This window comes from Pipistrellus kuhlii, unplaced genomic scaffold, assembly GCF_014108245.1.
Source record: "Pipistrellus kuhlii isolate mPipKuh1 unplaced genomic scaffold, mPipKuh1.p scaffold_m20_p_3, whole genome shotgun sequence".
In the NCBI taxonomy this organism is placed as follows: Eukaryota; Metazoa; Chordata; class Mammalia; order Chiroptera; family Vespertilionidae; genus Pipistrellus; species Pipistrellus kuhlii.
The window spans coordinates 79813892-79832094 of NW_023425529.1; the positions used below are offsets into that span (position 1 = coordinate 79813892).

Here is an 18203-nt window from a genome sequence, read left to right on the forward strand (position 1 = left end):
GAGAAGAGTTCAGACACCAGTCAGTTAGTAGGTGTTTGTGGGAGTTTGTAGACATTCACTTATGCAACCAGAAGCAATTTTCTCAGTAAAAAAGGAAGCAAAGTCACCAGCTGAAAGTAGGATGGGAAGAAGGTTTTGGAAGCTGGAGGGGAAAAAAATGTGAAATAATTCAGAAGAATAGGAAAGTGAAAGGATTTAGGAAATGAAGCAGAATCACCTAGCAGTACCATCAGCTTACTTATGGTGATGGATGATAACTTTCAGTGACCAGGTTCTGAGTGTCTGAGATAAACTTGAAAGTGAGTCATGATAGAATTAGTTCTGATGATCATTTATGGTAAACGTGAAACTCGTTCTAAAAATATTCTTTGTTTTAGGATCTGTTTAAGTGTTATGTAGTGATAAGGCAAGATGTGGTCTTAACAGGCAAAAATATATCCACATGGACTCACCTCAGATCCCACTGAGGGCACGGTCACAGAAAGAGAAATAGTAGTCTTACAAAGACTGAGATATAATTGTAAAAGATAATATAGAACCAAAGGAGGCAGGAAGGAAAGTTCAGAAGTTCACCAAGGGTTTACAATGGCAATGAGTAGTATGGATGGCTACCTTAGCCAGGGCTCCTCCTGTTGGCACTTATGATTGGGCTTGTTTATAGATGGGCTCCAGGTGTCTCTGAACCCTCTGAAATTGTACAGGAATTTTTGGTACATGTCGATAATCTTATTTCTGAGTTCGTGAGTGAATTATATCAAAATCTCAAAGGGAGGTTACACTGGAAGAATTAAAAAGCTTGGGATTTTAAATCAGAGAGAAGTTCTAATTCAATCACTCTTATCTTAGACAAGTCACTCTATCATTTTACATTTTCATCTCCTTATTTGTAAAATGTAATATCATTATCATAGGCTGCTATGGTACTGATCTGTGGCTTGCATAGTGTTAAATTTCAGTGAAATGTCAGCTTTAATAAAAAGTGACCATTTCATTAGACAGATCTTTAAAAACATTCACTAAGGCAAAGCAGGCCCTACATATTCAAGAATCAGAGAAAAGAAAAGAAAAATGTTGGAATTCTTACAGCCAACTTTAGCATTCAATCACAGACGATTAACTAGTGCAGGACTTTTCCTCTCACTAAAACCAACCAGGACACTGGATAAAATACATAAGGCAACACTGGGTAACAGGCAGGGCAGAACTGAGATCTCTTAGAAAAGGGAAACAAATGAGGTGAGCTCTGTGACTACGCTGGCTGTTTGCCTTGAGGTACTTTCCAGAGGCTATACAGGGAGATGGAACCAAGCAGAGCTTGGTGTTTTGACTGAGTTAGGCGAGAGACTAAAGTCTGGTGAGGCTGAGGTAGCTGAAAGTTATGAGGAAAAGTACTGAAGAGGAAGTAGTTACACTGAGGAAAAGCACCAGAAATTTGCATGGGGTCCCCTGAAGTCTGTTGTTGAACATTAAGTTGCACATGGGTAAGGCATGTGGCTCATTGGGGCTGCCCTGGCAATGTCTCTTGGGGTACCCCAGCAGGTCTTTTGGGGTGTACAGAAGGTCTGCTGAGAGGGTTCAGGTTTGTGGAGGGGTTCCTGCAGTTCTTTCGCAGTGGCAGTGGGAAGAAGTTGTACCACCGGCTTTAACACAACCTGCGGGAGCCAGACGACGGGAGGGATGGGGGCCAGTGCCTGTGGGTGCACAGCTTCCCGGATTATGATCTGGAGGATTATTGAGAAGATGGGGTGACTTGCTGAATGTTTTCGCCAGAGCCAATGATGGAGCCAACTCTGGAAGGCACAGTCAAGGGGGGAAGAAGGAGTTTTCAAAAAAGCACACAGTGGCTGGGTCTCCAGTGGAGGGTCTCCTGCAACCAGTGAAGTTTATCCAGGCAGAACTACCAGTGAGGAACTGAATCGCCTTCGGGAGACTGAGAGCCTGTTCCACTCCAGCTTGCTTTGATTACAGGACTCTCCCCACTCCTTCCCTAAAAGAAGTGAAGCTGTCAGAGAAGAAGAAGGAGCAGATTGATGCTTTCCTATGGGATGTCAACCAAAAGATCATGAGGGTGCCCTCAACCCTTGAGACAGAGCTGACTAACCAGGCGTGGCTTTCAGCTGGAGTTCAGTGTTTCCCACGAAGTGCCCTATACTGTGAAGGGCTGGTTCTGCTTCCTGCCCCCAGCCCAGGTCACTGTTGTGGGCAGCTACCTTTTGGGCACTTGCATCCAGCCGGACATCAATGTGGATGTAGTACTGACCATGCCCAAGGAGATCCTACAGGACAAGGATGGGCTGAACCAGCGCTACTCTGCAAGCGTGCCCTCTACTTAGCCCACTTGGCTCACCATTTGACAAAGACCCCTCTTTGGCAGTGTTCGCTTCTCCTACACCAATGGTTGCCACCTGAAACCCTTGCTGCTGCTGTGGCCACATGGGAAGGATGAGCACGTGGTTACTTACTGTACGTCTCCATTCGTGCCTTCCACCTGACTTCTTCCGCCCATGCCGCCTGCTGCCCTCCAAGAACAATGTGCACTCTTCCTAGTACCAAGGGCAGAGTCCTTCAGGCGATGGTAGTCCAGAGCCTCCCATCCCCCACTACAACACATGGGTCCTGCAAGACACAGTCCTCCAGTCCCATGTGCAGTTTCTATCAACTGTGCTGGGCTCAGCCTTGGGGCTGAAGGATGGTGTGGCCCTCCTGAAGGTCTGGCTGCGGCAGCGAGAACTGGTTAAAGGCCTGGGAGGATTTAGTAGTTCCTTGTCTCCATGCTGGTTGCCTTCCTCGTGTCCATACACAAGATCCACACCACCATGAATGCCAACCAGGTCCTGAGAAGTGTCCTGCAGTTTCTGGCCACCACAGATTTGACCGTCAATGGGATCAGTTTGTTTCAGCTCAGATCCTTCCTTGCCGGCCCTGGCTGACTTCTACCAGTCCTTCTCTGTTGTCTTCCTGGACTTCTCAGGCTGCCTCAACCTTTGTGCTGATGTCACTGCCTCCACTTTATCACCAAGTGTAGCATGAGGCACGGCTGTCTGGCTGGACAGCAAAGCTGATGATGGATTCCAGCTGCTGTTAATGACTCCCAAACTCATGATCCGGGCTTTTGACCACATCCTGCCTCTCTTCCCACTGAGCCGTCTGCAGGCAGCATGTCACCGGCTGAAGCTATGGCCAGAGCTGCAGGACCACAGTGGGGACTATGTCTCAGCTGCTTTGGGCCCACTAACCACCCTCCTGGAGTAGGGTCTGGGGTCCTGGCTGCACCTGCTGGCCCACTCTCGGCCCCCAATCTCAGAATGGGACATCAGCCAGGATCCACCGAAGCACAGAAGCCATGACTGTGATGTGTCACCTGGAGGGCAGTGGCCAATGGCCCTGACTCTGGGATTTCTCCTTCGGCCTGAGGGACTGACCAGCGTTCTTGAGCTGGGTCCAGAGGCTGACCAGCCTGAGGCTGCTGACTTCCACCAGTTCTGGGGATCTCGCTCGGAGCTTCGGCATTTCCAGGATGGAGCCATTTGGGAAGCTGTGTTCTGGGAAGCAAGCTCTATGTCCCAGAAGCACCTTATTCCCTACCAAGTGACCACCCACCTCTTGGCACTCCATGCTGACATCCCAGGAACCTATGTCCACTATATGGGAGGCCGCTTGGATGCACTAATCCAAGGCTTGAAAGAGACCTCCAGCACAGGTGAGGAGGCCCTGGCAGCTGTGGTGCGTTGCTCAGCCGCCTGCTGTGGAGACTGGACAGTCTCCCATTAACTATGTCTGCTGTGCAAGAAGCTCACCCAGTGCTGTGCTACACTGAGGTGTTCCCACCAGCTCTAGTCTGGCCAGCCTACTCCTTCCATAAGCACCATCCAGAGTGGGCCTCGCTATTGCCCCAGCCCGACATGCCCTGTCCAGCTTATGTGGAGCCCATGACTGTGATGTGTCACCTGGAGGGCAGTGGCCAGTGGCCACAGGATGCTGAGGTCATACAGCAGGTTTGGGCTGCTTTCCAGCTGTGCCTGGCAAAGCTGCTGGCGCAACGGCATGGACTGCAGTGCCGGGCCACAGCTACACACACCGATCTCCTGAAGGATGGGTTTGTGTTTCAGATTCGTGTGGCCTACCAGCAGGAGCCCCAGATCCTGAAGGAGATGCGGAGCCCTGAGGGGATGATCTCGTTGAGGGATACACCTGCCTCCTTCCGCCTGGAGAAAGACACAAAGCAGTTGCCCCTGCTCACAAGTGCCTTGCATGGACTCCAACAGCAGCACCCAGCCTTATTGGGTGTGGCTCGGCTGGCCAAGCGATGGGCACGTGCCCAGCTCCTGGGTGAGGGCTTCACTGATGAGAGCCTGGACCTGGTGGCTGCTGCTCTTTTCCTGCACCCTGAGCCCTGAGCCCTGAGCCCTGAACCCTTCCCAGTCCCCCCTTCCCTCCCTCCCCCCTCCTGTGGACTTCCTTCGGTTCCTTTTCCTGGTATCAACCTTTCATTGGAAGAACAACCCCCTTATTGTCAACCTCAACAAAATGAACTCACTGTGGAGGAGCAGGTGGAGATCTGCAGTGGCTTCCTGGCAACTCCCTATCATGGTCAAAATTACCCCTTAGGATCACAAACACTCCATATGGACACGGGATGGACCCTCGCCCCAAATCCTGCAGCAGCTTGTGGTCCTGGTAGCTGAGGCCTTACCGATCCTAGATCCTAGAGAAGCAGCTAATGGATCCCTGGGGGCCTGGAGATATCAGGACAGTGTTCCGGCAACCCCGACATGTATGATGTGTTGATCTGCCTGTCTCCCAGCCACATGCCCCAGCCAAGCTGTGGACTCACCAGCTGCCTCCTCCTGCTGGGGCCTGATGAGGGAGCCAGGGCTCTTGTCCCTGATGCCTGTGCTGGGCTACGATCCTCCTCAGCTCTATCTGGCACAGCTCAGGGAGGCCTATGGGGATCTGGCCCTTTTCTTCTATGACCAGAATGGTGGAGAGGTGATTGGAGCCCTCTGGAAGCCCACCAGTCCCAGCCCCACCCTTTCAAGGCCTCCAACACAAAGGGGCTCATGGTGGTGTCTCAAGGTGGGGAGATGGTGATGGTGCCCAATGTGGAAGCAATCCTGGAGGACTTTGCCATCCTGGGTGAAGGCCTGGTATGGACTGTGGAGGCCCAAAGTCTCAGGAACAACCTGTGGATGAACAACAGGATTTTAGACTTCTGGAGCAAGGTGTCAGTGGTGGGACCTCCACCCTCGTTGCATATGGACCCTCCACAGAGAGCCTGATGACTTGAACACACTGAATTGTTCCCAGCAAAAGTCCTGCCTCAATTCTCTGTCTAATGCACCAGCATTGGGGCAGGGACCATGATCTCTTATGGAATCCCCTGGACCTGACTGAACTCCCAGAAGTTGAGGCAGATGGAACTGAATGAGCCCAGGAGTTCCATCCATCCGTCAGCCCTGGCCTGGGACTTCTTTTTCTTCCTAGGCTGCTCCCATAAGCCTGGAAAGGAGGACATGTGCCCATTGCCAGGATAGGTGCCTAGACCTCTGCTTGTCCTTTGGTGCATTATTGCCTTTACATGGGGCCCAGAGCAGATGTTGCGCTTCCTGCAGAGCACAAGCACTGAGCAGTGGAGTGGGGCTGGTAGATAACACTGAAGGGGCATCATGCCTTCCTGTGTTGGTTCTGCTGCATTCCAGGGTGAGACCTAGAAAAGCAGAGGACAAGAAGAAGCTATATGAGTGAGAGGTTGAGGGGCTGGTCACTCCTCCCTGCCCAAGTCATGGAGAGATGCTGCCAGGAACAGAAACCTAACATTGCCACTGGTCATAAAATGTAAAAAGAGCTGGCCAACCTTGATGGCTCTGAATGGTCAGAGCTATTAACTCATTGACTCTAAGTTGAGTCACTGGTGGAAAAATGTAAAAAGAGCTGGCTAACCGAAACCAAACATTGTTCCCTGGTGGTAAAATGTAGAAAGAGCTGGCCAACCTTGATGGCTCTGAATGGTCGGAGCTATTAACTCATGTCTAGTTGAGATAGTGGTGATTGAGGCAACTTTAATTTGTTAATCATATGTAAATGTAAATTCTTGTTGATTTTCTGTTGTTGTAACTTCCCACCTAAGACATGTTTTTGTTTCAGAATCTCAATAAAAGGAATGGTAAAAGGCCAGAGGGGGGGTAGGGGGGTTTAGTCTTCCCACTAGAGGTAAACTTCCCGCCTGGCCTTCATTTCCCCAAATTAACTCTTTTTCAGGCTCTCTCTTCATTTTAGTGTGCAGCCTTCTCCAGAAGCCGGACCCTGAGTGGGCCCTGAACCACACGGGTCATGTTAAGGGATCCCACAAGATGCAGAAGCACAAAGTGCTGCCCTGGCCTCTTAGTGTCCAACACCCTCCACATCTGCTTCCACCCGCAATGTGCCATGTGGGGGTGCCTTGGTGAGCCAGATCAAGTCCTGCTCTAGGAGCTCCAGTCCTGCTCTAAGAGCTCTGGGGGAGGATGCTGCTTCCTTTCAGCCTTATCCATACCTCTGTACAGCAGCCCCTCCCTTCTCCATCTCCCCTAATCTTGCTGTTTTTCTAGACTCAGATCAAAAGTGCCTCCTCTTTAAACCCTTCTCTCACCCCGGCCAAGAGGCTCTTTGCCTCTGAAATCATTGGAGCAGTTACTGTGCTTTGCCATCACTAACAGCACCACAGACTTCTGTTGTCTTAAATTCTGGTTTAAAATTAAATCATTTAATTTTCTAAAAAAAAAGTTGCACATGGGTATGTAGTAACACTCCAGGAGGCTGAGTTTATTTAATAGACAAAAAAAGTCAATGCAACTCATTCTATTAGGGTAATAATAGGAGACTCTCATTAGATGCAGAAAAGCTATTTGATGAAAGTTAACATGCATCATGATCAAAACAAAGCTTTTAGAACAACTGGAAATAGAATTTCCTCAAACTGATAAAGGACAACTATAAACAAAAAACTATAGCAAATATAACACTTAATGGTGAAAAGGTTGAACACTTACCTCTAAGATTGAGAACAAGACAATGATAGGCATTCTTGTCTCTTCTATTCAATATTGAATCAAAGTCCTAGTCAGTGCAATAAAGTAATGAAAAGAAATAAAATACACACAAATTGGATTGGAAGAGGTAAAACTGTTCTTCACATTCATAGACAGCATGGTTGTATGTGTGTAAAATTCTAAAGATTCTACAAAATGGTTACTAAAAATATTAAATGAATTTAGTAAGGCTGAAGGATACAGGTAAATATATTTAAAAAAATCAATAGTAGCTCTAGCTAGCATTTACAAAAACATCAAAAACCATAAAATATTTACAGATTCATGTAACAAAATATATCACTTATAAGATCTGTTCATGGGAAACTAGAAAACATTGCTGGGAGAAATTAAAAAAGACCTAAATACATGGAAATATATAGTATGATTATGGGTTGGAAGACTCACCATTGTTATGATGTCAGTTTTCCCCAAACATAGCCTCAATCATAATGCCAAAAGACTGGTTCACAAACATTGCTTCTATAATAAAGCTGGTTCTAAAACTTACATGAAAATACAAAGGCCCTAGCTGATTTGGCTCAGTGAGTAGACCATCAGCCTGCGGACTAAAGAGTCCCAAGTTCTATTCCAATAAAGGACACATGCTTGGGTTGTAGGCTCGATCCTCAGTAAGGGGCATACAGAGGCAGCCAATCAATGATCCTCTTTCAATAAACTATATCTTTCTTCCTCTCTAAATTAAATAAATAAAAAATATTTAAAAAAACAAACAAACACAAAAGATCTAGAATAAAAGAAGTTTAAAAAAGAATTATGTTACAGGACTTAACACTACCATTTTAAGACTGATGATAAAGTTACAATAGTCAACATTGGTATAAAGAGACACATTTAGAAGACCCATAGAACAGAATATAAAGGGTCCAGAAATAGGCTCACACTTACATGGTCAACTGATTTTCAACAAAGGTGTCAAGGTAGTTAAATGGAGAAAAGATTAATTCTCTCAACAAATGGAGCTGAGTCAATTGGACTCCTATAAACCTTCACTTTTATCTCACACACAAAAATTACTCTAAGTTGATTGCGGACTTGAGTGGAAAAGCAAAAACTGTTTAACTTCTAAAAGAAAACACAAAATAAAATTTTTATACATCCTAGATAATAAAAGCCTAGTATGCAAATTGTCCCTTGGGAGGTCGTTTGGGAGTTTGACTACTTGACAGCTCACTATGATGTGTGCTGAACACCAAGGGATAGCGCGGAACAAGATGGGCATCAGTGACAAGGCGCTGGCAACAGGCAGCAGTGAAGGCGCTGCCAGTCCCAATGGGCCCTGCCGAGAGTGGGACCATGGCTGGATGGTGGAGCAGCTGAGTGGGTTGCGCCAGGCCAAGATGGATGCAAGTGGGGTCTCAATTGCCCACCGATCACCTCAAAGAGGTGGCAGTGGTGGGGGGTAGGGCTGCTGCCTGGCTCCTAGGCACTGAGGGAGCCTGGCAGGGGACATGACCCTGACCAAATGCCTCACAGGTGGGATGGTGGAACAGGTGAGGGGGAGACACCAGGCCAAGGTGGGGGTGCCAGGCGGGGCTGAGGAGCTGCAAGGGTGGGATGTGAGCTAGGGCCCAATCTCCACAGGCCACCCCAAGGGATCCCACCCATGCACACATTTTGTGCACCAGGTCTCTAGTCTATATATATTAAAAGCCAGTGGCTGGAACACTGGAATAACCAGTCACTATGGCACCCACTGCAGTTGCCTACTGACCCAATAGGGGATAAGGCCAGCTGGCCACCTGCCCAGGGCCCTTCTCCTGGCCAGCCTAGGCCCCAATTGTCCTCCCACCCCCATAGGGGCAGGGCTGCTCACGGCCCCTCCCCATGGCCAACCCTGCCCATCATTAGCCCCCCCCCCTACCCCAATTGGGGGCAGGGCTGTCTGGCAAACCACCTGTGGCCCCTACCCCAGCTGGACCTGCTCCCCCATAGGCCTCAATCACCAGGCAGGCTGAGGGACCTCACCTGTGCATGAATTCGTGCACTGGGACTCCAGTTCTAGGATAAGCAAACACAGATCAGTGGTTTCCTGGCACCAGGGATGAGGGGATTGACTGCAAACGGGTATGAGAAACTTAAAGGGAATGCTCTATATCTTGATTTTGGTGGTGGTTACATGAGTGTATTGTCAAAACTCAGAGACCCATACATTTAAAGTGGGTACATTTTATTGTATGTAAATTATACCAAAGTAAAATTCATTTTTAAAATGCCTTGTTATCAAATAGATAATATTAATGTATATTGAGGTGACAAATGAAGTTTAGAAACAGTATTTTTCAGGACCTTAACCTATGAAGGTTTCTTAAATGGCTCTGAGTTGTCCTTGCAAAGGGGAGTATATGTCCTATGAGGGATGAATGGAATATATCCTGTCTAACTAAGACTGTTTAGGTAGTAGGTTCACAACTTGGAGAAGAAAACTATGACCTTTGAAAATTCACTAAAAAACTAATTGTTGAGTACCTACTGTGCCTCAATCTCTTTTATCCCTAGCATAACTCTCTTAGATCTTAGCCATGTGCATGAAGAAAAGCCCACTACTCCAGAGTATCTCATCAAGAATGTGTCTGCTGACAATGGAATACTATGCTGCTGTAAATATAAATATCTCTTACCCTTTGCACCAGCATGGATAAAACTGGAGAGGATTTTGCTAAGCGAAATAAGCCAGTAAGAGAAAGACAAGTATCACATGATCTCACTTATTTGTGGAATCTAATGAACAAAATAAATTGACCAACAAAATAAGTCCAGAAACATGGATGCATGGAAGAGACTGACATACCTTAGAGGAGACTCGGGGAGCCAGGAGGACAGAAAGAGATTAACAAAGAACTTACATACTTACTAGGGGTCCAGTGCACAAAATTCGTACATGAGTAGGGTCCCTAGGCCTGGCTGGCTGCTGGCTGGGGCCTTCCTTCATTCTGCGCCACCCCCTTGTGATCAGCACACATCATAACAATTGGTCAAACTCCTGAGGGGACAATTTGCATAACATCATTTTATTATAGGATATGCCTACCCCATGGACACAGACAATAGTGTGATGAAGGTCTGGATGGAGTAGGGGCTGGGTGGAGGTGGGCAAAAGGGGTGGGAATGGGGGACATCTGTAATTCTATTAAATATATATACATATATATTTTTTAAAGTGTGCTTGTGCCCCAATTCTAGCCAAGGAGATGCTAGAAGTCTGCTGGAGAGCTTCAGGGAATGACTTCCTCTAGATGTCATGTCTGGATGAGTCATTGGTATGTCCTTCCTGTTACTAGCCGAAATGATTAAGCCATAATTGAAAATGTCATAGCAGAAAGAGAAAAAAAAAAAATCTGGTGACTTCATTGAGCTGCTGATCAATCAGCCATGGAGCTTTCCTACCATGGAGCATTCATTATAAAGTTTAATAATTTTCTCATTGTTAAGTTGGAGTAGAGCTCGCTCATTAAACTTCAGTTAAGGATTTCTCATTAAGGATTATAAACAGACTTGCAAATATTTGAAAAAATTAGTTAGATGTATCAATAGATGTAGGGGCTCTTGTCAATTAGAACTCTTTCTGATTATTGAAGTAGAAACTTGGCACAAAAATGACTTACACAAAACAGGGGAATTTATTGGATTAGAAAACTAAGCACTTGGGAAACAGATCTGGAGATTCAGGAAGGGCTTTATCCAGCACTCAAAGTTGATGGCCAGAACCTATTTTTCATCTGTTTCTCCATTTCCCTTCCTACTGTACTCTCAAGCAGACCGCTTTGTGTTCTCCAAAACTCTAGAGGCTAAATGCCTCACGACTCATAGGAAATAAGTCCAGTTCTCTGATAGTTCAAATAAGAGTTCTGGAATTGGATCTTAGGGACCCTGTTTGGTCTGATGTGTGCTTTGTATTCATCTTTGAGTCAATGTAGCCAGAATGATGGGATATGCTGACAGGATTAAATAAAATCAGGGCCCTTTTCTGGAGATGGAACCTCACCCAAACTTTGTGGCAGTAAAAAGAATAAACTATATTTTTAATAGAACAGGAGTTGACAGAGTTAAGAATGGCCCCTCTTGTTTGGGCATCTTACTGAGAAATGCACAAAGAGAAGGGAGCATTTCAAGATGGTCAGTTAGGATAAGCAAGGTAGTGACCAGCTGGTCATTGGTTGTCTTGAAAACAGAAATATTTAAATATTTAAATAGGATAGTAGAAACAGATGCCAAACTGTAATAGTCAAGGAATGAATGGATGTTAAGGCAAGTGGATTTTCTTCAAAGAATCTTGGGACTAGAGGCAGCAGAGAAATAGAGGTAATAGCTAAAGAAGCCTTTGAGGTCCAGGGTACTTTTTTCTTAAATATAAGGGAGATTTGAGCATGAAATGCTCATGATAAGTGAAAAAAGATTGAAGATATAGGCCAAGACGGGTATTAATGAAGCAAATATCCTAGGAATAATGACTAGAGGGATGCAAAATACAGTAGAATAATTAATCTTAATGAGGAGTAAGGGATGTTTTTAACTGTGATAGAATGGAAAGAGTGAAGAACTGATGGGAATTCATAACTCCAACTGTAATGGAAATAAACTTAGGACACTGAAAGAGATATCATCTGAAAGTTCTAATTTCTCAGCGAATTGCAAGATGTTACCTACTGGTGGAATATGAAAGGATACATAAAAAGTCTAAGATAGTCCTGAGAAAAAATAGAAGAGAGTGAATTAGGAAAATATTAGATACCTTGCCATTCTGTCCCATTTCATGCAGAAGTTGTGTAATCTATTACCATAAAGACCCAATTTTGCTCATAGTCAATCATAGATACAATCAGAATCCAATGATTGGTATAATATATTTCTTCACTGTTGCCCATTAGACAACCTTCTTATTAGGCTCCACCACAGATGGAAATTCAGAAATCCTTTCATTCTTTTTCTTCCTTGTTTATTCCTCTGCCCTCCTTTCTGGGTCCCACCTCCAACATTCTGATGGCAGACTAGAGAAGCCCATTCTGTCCCTGGAGAGATGCCACATGATTATACCTTCCTAGCAGGGTAGTGGTGGAGGTTCAGAACAGATCAACCAAAGAAAAGCCAACTTCTTGCTAATGTTGGTTACCTTTCAAAGCAACCCAGATGTGCTATTTTGGAAAAGCCCATGTCAACCAGAGAGAAAAATTGGAAGAATCCTATCTAATAAAGAGGGAATATGCTAATTGACCATCACTCTGTCACAAAGATGGCTGCACCCACAGCTGAGGCCAAGTTCCCATAAGGAGCCTTAATGAGCAATCAGCAGGGACCTGAGGCTACACCCTGCCCCGCCCCTGTGGAGCTTGACAGGAGACCTCAGGCTTCACCCCTCCACCCGACAAGGCTTGACAGGGGACTTCAAGGTGCACTTCCTATCCTGGTGCTAGGCTAGGGGACCTCAGGCTGCTCCCCTCACCCCAGTGCCAAGCTGGGGGACCTCAGGCTATGACCCACCGGGCAGGGCTTGACAGGGGGCCTCAAGCCACATGCCTTACCTGGTGTGCTTCTCGTCCTGGTGCTGGGCTAGGAGACCTCAGGCTGCTCTCCCTGCCCCAGGGCCAGGCCACGCCCCCCACCAGGTGGGCTTGATGGGATTTTAGGCCGAGCCCCTTATCTGGGCACCAGGCCAGGAGACCTCAGACTGCACCCTGGCCCCAGCATTGGGCCTGGTCCATTGCCCCTCTGCCTGACTGGGCTTGACAGGGGACCTCAGGCCATGCCCCCCCATCCAGCAGGGCTTGATGGGGAACCTTAAGATGCACCCCAGTTTTGGGTTGGAGGAATTCAGGCTGTGCCCCCACCCAGTGGGGCTTACGGGAGACCTGAGGCTGCGTGCCCCTCTCGGTGCTGGGCCGGGGGACTTGAGGCTGTGCCACCCCCACCTAAGGTGACAGGCCATACCCCCTACCCAGTGGAGTTTGACAGGAGATCTCAGGCTGTGACCCCTACCTGGCAGGGCTTGACAGAGGACCTTAAGGCATGCCCCCCACCCCTCCATCCTGTCACTGAGCCAGGGGATCTGAGGCCATGCCCCCTGCCCTGCAGGGCTTGAGAAGGGTGGGACTGGCTAGGTCTGGATCTAGCCCAATTCAGGGGAGGGGGGTGGTGAGCGGCAGGCCGGCTGGGTCTGGCTATCATGCAGTTTTGAGGTGCAAGTGGATAGGCAGGGACTTGCCTCTGGGTCCCATGGTGTGCCCCAGACTCTGACAGGAGGAAGGTTTTCATATACATTTTACTAATTGTCTTTCATCTCTGACACTTCTGTTATAGAGAAAGGGCAAATAGCAACATTAAGTTGTTTCCTCTAAGTAATCCCCTTTTAATGTGCATGAATTTCGTGCACTAAGCCACTAGTGAAGAAATAAAAAGGGCATGCATAGAAGGATAACAAGAAAGCATCAAAGGCCCAGTTGAGATCATGAATCAGCAATTTCAAGATATATCAATTGTGTGTTTGTGTGATTTTTCTCTGAAAAGTTTTAGAGAAAACTTTTTTCAATTCAACCTTATATGTTGAATTGAAAAAAATGATTGACAATGTTGGTTTTTAAAAAGTTGTTCAAATGATGTGTTGTCTACTAGTATAACATATGAATAGATTAGAACATATGAAAACAAATTATAATTTCTTTATAAAAAAATTTATGTTCAGATTATTACAAATGTTCCTCTTTTTTCTCCCCATAACTTCCTTCCACCTGGTTCTCACCACACTCCAGGCCTCCTTTCCCCCACCCCCACCCTCCATCCCACTAGCTCCACTGACCTCAGCCATAGGTGTATGCTTTGTCCAAGATTATAATTTCTAACCCAAAATACATAAACTGGGAATGTTTACAGATGCAAACATTCTGTAATGAAAGTATATTGCCTGATGGCATGGAGCTTTGAGGCCTCTTATTGCTTAATTTTCTCCATGTTGCAGGAGACCCAGAAATGCTTTCAGAAGTAATTTTCTTCCTGCTCTACATATTCCCTTAACCCAGAAATTTACCAAATCTCAGTCACAGGAAACAATATTGATAGAAAGACCTACCATACAGACATTTTTCTGGAGCTGCACTGTTCGATACAATAACCACTAGCCACATACAGCTATTTACTGGTACATTTAAGTGAATTAAAATAATAGTTAAACTTCAGCACATGTTACACACATGTTAAGTGTTTAGTAGTCACATGTGGGTGGTGATTACCACATGGGACAGAGAGGGTATAAATATCGTCATTGCAGGAAGTTTTAGTGGGCAACGCTGCTTTAGAGCTTCTTCCCATGGGTCAGTCCAGGCTCTCGGTGAGCTCCATACAGGGGCAACATGAATTGGGTCTCTCAGATACTTGTTTTTATGCCTTTAGCTTGAAATGAGGAATATATCAGAAAAAGCTCCATAAATTCATGGTGTAACTATTAGAATTTTGTGAAAGATATCACCCATCATGTTATACAGCATCTTTTTTTATAAGGGTCTCTGGAAGAAATATTTTTTATTGAATTTATTGGGGTGACAGTCTATACAATAAAAGCCTAATATGCTAAGTGTCTGGTCATCCAATCAAAGCACAATATGCTAATGATATGCTAAGGCTGCTCACTATGATGTGCACTGACCACCAGAGAGCAGACGCTCTGACCAATAGGTTGGTTTGCTGCTGGGGCCTAGCCAATCCGGACTGAGCAAGATGGGCCTGACATGCCCTGAAGAGCCCTCCTGAGGTCCCTCCTGGCTAGCCAACCTCCCATGTCCCTCCCTGACCCTGATTGTCACCACTGGGGTCCCTTGGCCTGAGCTGCACCCTCTCATAATCCAGGACACCCTTGGGGGATGTTGGAGAGCTGGTTTTGGCTCAATCCTACAGGCCAGGCCAAGGGATCCCAAAGGTGCACAAATTTATGCAGTGGGCCTCTACTTGGTTAATAAAATTATGTAGGTTTCAGGTATACAATTCCATAATACATCATCTGTATATTGCTTGTGTGTTTACCAAAATTTTAATCTCAGCATCAGGGCAAATTGAGGTTCTCATAAACAGGGAGTTGTTTTTATCACCCAGTTAATGTGACTGTTAAAGCTGATTCTTTTGCTTTATTGTGTTTAGACAAACTTAGAGTCACATTTGCAATTTTCCTCCAGCCACCATGCATGTATGTGTGTGTGTGTGTGTGTGTGTGTGTGTGTGTGTGTGTTTCTTGCCTTCATTTTCCTTCTCAATTTATTTTATACTTTGGAGTTTAATGTATTTTTAAAACTACTTAAATCCTTCCTGTCATGGAAATAAAATATAAGTAAATAGAGCCATTATATGCCTATATATATACACTTGTGCTTCATCCAGAACTAAGATATGTGTCCTTGGGATGAGAACTCTCCTAAAAAACACACTGTCTTAAACATCGTCCCTTCAGTATTCTAATTCATCACTTTGAATATCTTTCTAAGCCACCCCCAGTACAGTACCTTAAATGATCACTTTGCTGTACATAGCAGACTAGTCATAACTGAGGTTTCAGAGTCATATGACAGGTATTCAAACCTATACTAAAGTATAAAGCTTCCAAAGACTTATCCTATTTGATATGTAGCTGCTGCTGGCAGTAATGGCAAAGTAAAGGCCTGGCCTGAATTGTGGCAACTGGAATGGTTATCAGTGTGGAACTGCAGTGTATTTTTATGAATATTTATACAGTATATATATATATATTTTAATTTAATTTTTATGGCAGTCAATTTTTTATTGAATTGTTGGAGTAACATAAGTTAATAAAGTTATATAAGTTTCAGGTATACAATTCTACAAGACGTCATCTGCATATTGTACTGTGTGTTCACTACCCCAAGTCAAGTCTCCTATCGCTATTTATCCCCCTTTACTCTCTTCTATCTCTCCCCACCCCACTTCCCTCTGTCAATCACTATACTGTTATCTGTGTCCATGAGTCTTTCTTTCTCTTTGCTTAATCCCTTCAACCTTCTTACCTCCTCCACCCTTTTACAGCTGTCAGTCTATTCTCTGAATCCATGAGTTTGTCTCCACCTAGTTAATTTTGTTCATTATATGCCACATAAAAGAGAAATCATATGGGACTTGTCTTTCTCTGCCTCGTTTCACTTAGCATAGTACTCTCCAGATCCATCCATGCTGTCACAAAAGGTAAGATAACGTAAGATTTCCTCTGGTTTTATGGTTGAGTAGTATTCCATTGCGTGAAGTACCACAGCTTTTTTATTCATTCATCTACTGATGGGCACTTAAGCTGCTTCCAAATCTTGGCTATTGTAAATACGCTGTAATGAACATTGTGGTGTATAGATTTTTTCGAATTAGTGCTTTGAGTTCTTTGGATATATTCCCACAAGTGGAATTGCTGGGTCATAAGGCAGTCCCATTTTTAATATTTGGGGGTAACTCCATACTGCTTTCCCTAGTGGCTCCACCATTCTGCATTTCCTCCAACAATGCACAAGAGTTCCCTTTTCTCCACATCCTTTCCAATGTGTGTTGTTGGATGATTTATTGATGTTAGCCATTCTTACAGGTATGATGTGATACTTCAATTTGGTTTTAATTTGCATTTAATATATATATATATATATATATATATATATATATATATATCTTTAAATCCCCATTGTATAGGAGCAAATGATGTTGCTATGACTTTATACAGGGGAACCTTATGTCATGCTTCTCTGACCTATTTCACTGATTATGTGACACATATTTTACTCACACACTATTCTAAGCCACAAATAAATTATCTGCAGAGAGCTAGGAATGACATAGAAGAACTAAATTCAGAATTTCCACACCAATTTTGCCCCCTCTCACAAGAAAAAGAAATCTGAATGTTTCTTCTTTTTATTCTCCATATCTAACTTACAGTACTGAATACTTATGAAGCACATGTCTTTTTATTGCAGAAAGGGCTAAAACATGCATTGTCCATACCATTGATGAATGTATAATCTTCTTTGTTGAGGGAAAGAGACTCAACTGAATGCACAATAATAGCTCCCAAAGGCAGTCCAGTGAACAGTGCAATTTCACATGTTCTAGCAGGTGTTAGGGAAAGACAGGGGTGGACCAGGCCAGCCAACCAATGGCTTTGCAGGAGCTTGATCTTTGAAGGATCCACAGAGAGGAAAAGAAGGGTGTGATTTAAGAGGGAGGAAAGGCAACAGCAAAGATGCAAACATTGGGAACACACATTGTTCTTTCATGGGACAATGAGCAGGTTAGTCTGGCAGAAGCACACTCAAGTGCAGATGCAGAGAAGCAGTGGAATGAGCAGATAGGCAGGAGGGAGAGGGGATGCCAGGGAAGGCTTGCACACATAGTAATGCACCCTTGAACAACCAAATGTCAGCAATATCAATTGGGCGGGGTTGTGTTTTTCTTTTTGAATTGTTTTGTTTTTGCCTCTGACGGAAAAATAAAAGCCAATTTGCAGCCAGTTTTCTGTGCTATAATAAAAGAAAGTAGCTTCGTGATGTCAGTTATTGTTCAACACATGGTAATCAACTATTTTAAATCTTTATCTTTGTACCATGTTTCATACTTTTCAAAGCTCTTGTGCGAATTTTTAAATCCTCAGACAAACACTTGGAAGTTGGGGAAGCAATCATTTTATCGAAATTCATGCATGGGGGTCGGGGGGGGGGGGTGCTCAGACTGGCCTGCGCCCTTTTTCAGTCCAGGAGTCCTTGAGGGATGTCCCACTAATGGCTTAGGCCTGCTCCCGGGGCAGTCAGACATCAGTGCTGCTGTGGAGGCAGGAGAGGCTCGTGCCGCTGCCACTGCGCTCACCAGCCTTGAGCCTAGCCTCTGGCTGAGCAGCACTCCCCCTATGGAAGAACATTGACCACCAGGGGCAGCTCCTGTATTGAGCATCTTCCCCCTGGCGGTCAGTGTGCGTCATAGGTACCAGTTGTTCCTATAATAATTTGCATATTAGCCTTTTATTGTATAGGATGATAAGAACACCAAATAGGAAGAGTTGATATAGCCTTGACTCATCCATTTCACATGGGCCATGGTGGGCCAAGGTGGCACTCGGGCCCTTGGCTCCACATTTAACTCTTTCCCCTTACA

General features: G+C 45.2%; 1 pseudogene; it reads left to right on the forward strand.

The window, feature by feature from the left end:
* Positions 1 to 1504: 1504 nt before the first annotated feature.
* Positions 1505 to 5164, forward strand: LOC118730236 (annotated as a pseudogene).
* The last annotated feature ends 13039 nt before the right edge of the window (positions 5165 to 18203 follow it).